This window comes from Berghia stephanieae, chromosome 4 (genome assembly GCF_034508935.2).
Source record: "Berghia stephanieae isolate SIO BIC M18660-M18661 chromosome 4, UCSD_Bste_1.3, whole genome shotgun sequence".
In the NCBI taxonomy this organism is placed as follows: domain Eukaryota; kingdom Metazoa; phylum Mollusca; class Gastropoda; order Nudibranchia; family Aeolidiidae; genus Berghia; species Berghia stephanieae.
In genome coordinates, this window is record NC_088363.1 from 7,516,792 (window position 1) to 7,521,757 (window position 4,966).

Here is a 4,966-nt window from a genome sequence, read left to right on the forward strand (position 1 = left end):
CCGCTTTCCAGCGGCAACAGCAGCAATAATCAGCCATCTTGTTGGGGGTTTTTTTTGTTTATTTAGATTACACATGTTGGTTTTGTTGATGTTGTTGTTGTTATTGCTTTTTCAACTTTGACCTCAATGCTTTGACGTTTTTATCCGAAATGTTTTTCATTGAAACTGAAACAAAAGGTGATTCATTGCCTCAAACTCTGTGTTATTTCAAACTGATTTATACCCTTGAAATTTGATTTATACTTGAAATACTATGACGTTTATTTGTCGTATGCTGAGATTGACTGTACTGTATATTAAAATTTGGGCCAGAAAACTCATCCTTCGATTTGTCAATCAATTAAAATGACCCTCATCTTGTCAAAAACTCTCAAACCTGAGACTTCTGAAGAGGTGCACACGTGTGTGCGTGTGTATATATGTATGTATGTGTGTGTGTATGTATGTATGTGTGTGTGTGTATGTGGGTGTGTTTATGTATGTGTGTGTGTGTATGTATGTATATGTGTGTGTATGTATGTATGTGTGTGTGTGTGTATGTGGGTGTGTGTATGTGTGTGTGTGTGTGTATGTATGTATATATGTGTGTGTGTATGTATGTGTATATGTATGTTAATTGGTTGTAGATAGTGTATGTCTGAACGTCAGTATTATCCGATTTCTTGTTTGGAATCATTGAATACTGCTACCCAATACAACAATACATTCATGAGGCCATTATATGTGTGTGCGTGAGTGTGTGTTTGTAAGTGTGTGTGTGAGGAGGGGTGTTATTAGTAGTTCATTGTAGTTATGGATAGAATGTTAATCTGTGGAAAAGTACTTTCCGCCCCGCCAGACAGAGCCAACAAATCTGCCTACCCAAATCAATACCAAGCTAGACAAGGGGGGATGGGGATGGTGGGGGGGGGGGGGGGGGGGGGGGGGTCCAAGAAGAAACCTAGACGCCACCCGTTTTTTGATGCCAGTTCATTTGTGACCCTTCGCCTCATTTGGATTCAATAGTCTGATGTCACGCCACCCGGCAACAGCGGCCATCTTGGTTCTAAACACAGAAAATATGTACTTTTTATTCTTCATGCTGGCTAGAACTTTTCATATGTCTTGTGATCAGAATGTGTAAAAGTCAAAACATGATCAAATTTATGTGTGTGTTGTTCCTCTGGATACGCTTTTATGTTCGTCTGAGAAATATTTCATAAGGGCATCCGCCATTGTTCCGATAGTTTAGAGCCAGTTGCTAAGTTACCATGCGTCATTACGAGGGAAGTGACGTTACGACTGTTGAAGAGTATTAAGTCGGGATAATTAAGATGTTGAAAATTGAATTTATAGCCAAAAATATCAGACTTGTGTTGAGTTTGTATGTTTAATTGAGGAGAATGGATATCGTATTTTAGGGTGATGATGCCAACAAATTATATTTTTGACCAGTTTAACATTAAATTCGGCCTTAAAGCATATGGTTCGTTCCGACATAATACCGTTTTGAGACGGTGGGTCACATTTGTGTGGGTCACATTTGTGAAGCAAGTATACTACCTAATAAGCTACCAGGATCCCCTTTATACAAGGTGCCTACATCAACATCCTGTGCCTTCTAGTGAGTTATTTATATAACTCTTATTTTTTTAATGAACAATTTAGCAGTCTGAAAAAAAAAAAAGAAAGAAAGAAAAAGATGGCCTTTGTAAAACTTTTTATCCTTGGTCAAGATCCTGATCTGGAAGATTGAACTTTTTTTTAATTTTTCCATGTCTTGATGATGAGCAGCGAATAGGACAAAACATGAAGCCTGTTAGGTGCTTGTACTAATTTTCAGCCAAAAACAGAGCTGCTTTGAACTTAACGTCCATCTCCTAGAGGATTATGAAAATATGTGACCTACCGTATCTATGTGGTGTTATTGTTATATGTCCGAGTGATTTGGATGGTAAAAATGGATTTTAAGGTAGATAAAAATCTCAAAAAGTGTGTGTTAAAACAGTGTCAGACAAAACATACAAGGAAAATGCTATCCCAGAAAGACCAGCATGCCTCTACTGGTGATCAAACTCCAGACTTGTTGCAAGAGGTCTGAGGTTCGATACCCGGCTGAGGCTGGCTCTTTTTTTTTTTTTTTTGTCTGTTTTGCCTGGCACTGTCTCATACAAACTTTTTCAGATCTTTGTCTCACACCAGTGCCTGCTCCATAATTTGTCAGGTAGAAAAATGTCCCATTTAGGGCAAGTGTTTTATATGTCTTAAATCCCCTGAACGACTCCATGTTGTTTAGGGAATGAGATTAGCGGAAGAGTAGCGTCCCTTGATTGGACGTCACCTTACAGAGAGAACGTCAATTTGGTTTTGCGCCTGCGCACAACCAACATGATGTTCACTCTCTAATAAATTTTCCGCCGGTGACGTCACAGACTATGGGTGATGTCCAACCAAGGGACGCTACTCTTCCGCTAATCTCATTCCCTATTGGGGGGGGGGGGGGGCAGCGGCGTGGCTCAGCAGTATGGTCTTTGCTTCGTACCCGAAAGGTACTGAGTTCAATCGCCCGCTACTGCGCTGTGTGGCCTTGAGAAAGTCACCTCACCCTAGCTGAACTGCGGCTGACGCCTGGATTATTTCAGTCTTCCCTATGGAATCGACCCTAGACACAGTTTTCCTCCAAGGGATGAATAAAGGGATTTTTTTTTTTTTACAACTGCCACGAGGCTCTTTCTTCAAGCCACAAAAACTACATTTCAGATGATTTTCATATTAATGTCACTTTTTTTATTGCACGTCGTCCATCCGTACTTTTTCCCCGATTTGAGAGGATGGGTGATAAATGTGCGTGCGAGATAATTTTCCCTAATGAGGTGCCGAATTGCCGAATCAGACCCAAGGTTTAGGCGGAGTTGAATTTTTTATTCATCCCAAAAGGGGAAATTTGTCTCTAGGGTCTATTCCAATGGAAGACTGGAATAACCCAGGCACCAGCCGCAATGCAGTGCTGCAAAGCGAGCTAAGGCAAGGTGACTCGCTCAAGGTCACACGAGTCGGAACTCTGTACATTTGAAGTACGAAGCAAAGACCGTACCACTGAGCCAAGCTGTCCTCAGAGTCGTCTGACAGCGGATGTCATCATGGTGATTTTTTTTGTCTTTGATATTTCTTTTTAGTTGACGCCATTATGTTTTGTTGTTTGTTTTCCCCATGCTCAAACAGAATGTGTTGTCATTGACTTCAGTGGTATGCTGATGAATAATAGACAGTATTTCTACCTTTTGAAATATTTGATTTGTTTGTTTGAAAATAAAAATCGCATCCTTATGCGTTTTGGAAAAATCATTATCTTACTTTTTTTTCATTTTAAGTAAACACCTGAGTTTCTCTTACTTTATAAATAGTCCATGATCCACTGGTACCCCCCCCCCCCCCCCCCCCCCCCCACTGGGGACATTTTGAGTCATATACCATTGGAAAGCTTATAAAATTCTCTATCAGATCCCGGTTGTCTCCTCATCAAAAAGTGACCACATAAGAAAGTCATGGCCCTTTGAAGGAATTTTTTTTTTGAAAATCAGTTATTTCCCCTGATTGTCAAAAAAAAAATAATACATTATACATCAAACGTGTAAATTTAGATACCATTGATTGAGACTGACATTTTGCTGTTTGATAATGTATTTCGTGGCAAAACAATAATTCCTATGGAAGTTAATGACCTTTAAAAACAGTGAAACGGTTAAAAGATGTGAAATTTTATACAAAATTACAAGAGTACATTATGTACTTAAGTATCAGTTGTTATTTTTATGTAAAGGACACACATTCTTATTTTAGAACGTTTATATTGTATTGTGTGATCAACAATATAATTTCATGCAATAAAATTACTAAGTATTATATCATCTCCCTTGATGTTCAACAATCCCAGAGCTATAAGTACATTGCAACATATCGTACTGAACATATAATATCATTTAAATATTTGAGTTGCACCATTTAAGATAAAATTATGTTCTTTTACGTTTACTAATATTTGTCACTTGTGTTGTCAGAACTCGAATAGCATTCAGAATATGCACTTTCATCTCCACTGAGATCACTACTTTCACTTGAATTTGAAATATGTGATTCAGAAGTAAGAATGTCTGTCAGCTCTATGGGAAACATTTTCTCACCCCACTCGATGGACAGTATATTGTTGCAACGCTTCCAACCATGAAATTCAACTGGTGGTAATTCGGGAAATTGTTGCAAAGCTCTTTTCCAAATTCGAACTTGATAATTTACTCGTTTTAAATGCAAGTCCAGTGATTGCTGACACAGAGGCATCATGCTTAAGTCGGTACTGCTTTTGGGAGGTATAACAATAACATTGTTCTTTGTATGGAACTTTGAACAAACACTTTGATATCGTAATTCATTGATGCTTTCATGCTCTGAATTGTAAATCTTACACACAAACTTTTCAAGCTGGCATTTAACTTCATCTGTGAGATTTTCGTGTTCACCAATATCCTTCATGGCAGTCTGTGATTCTGGATTATTACATAACGTTTTTAACGGCCTAATTTTGCCTTTGTTCAGAAACACACGAGTTGAATCACAACATGCTAGGGCATGAAATCCAAGTAAAGATGGAATTATATCCCCATTGACACTCTGGATAACATCATTTATTACGACAAAACGCCTCTTGTCACCAACACTAGTATCAAATACTATTTCCAATGGAGATAATGCATCAGCAAAATGAAGTAAGAGGAGAAAGATATCTGTATCAGTGGACCTCACAATAACTTTTGATGCAAAGTCATTTACTTTAGAAAAGTTTGCATGTAAAACAATTCGAGTGTCTGCTTCTTCCTGCGTTGATTGTAAGTTAAGTGGTAAATAGGAAGTTGGTCAGTTATTTTACCATCCTCGGTAGTGAGTAGAGTGACCTCCTCTTCACAGACCACATACACCTTTCTCCCAACTAACA

At 38.4% G+C, this 4,966-nt stretch overlaps 1 protein-coding gene across 1 annotated transcript in view; it reads left to right on the forward strand.

Annotated features, from left to right (window-relative positions):
* LOC144969963 (gem-associated protein 5-like) overlaps positions 1-1,342 on the forward strand; it is a 296,403-nt gene extending 295,061 nt beyond the window's left edge. The window contains exon 30 of the mRNA XM_078909074.1: positions 178-1,342. The gene's annotated coding sequence lies outside the window, so the exon portion shown is untranslated. The remainder of the gene's footprint in view (positions 1-177) is intronic.
* The last annotated feature ends 3,624 nt before the right edge of the window (positions 1,343-4,966 follow it).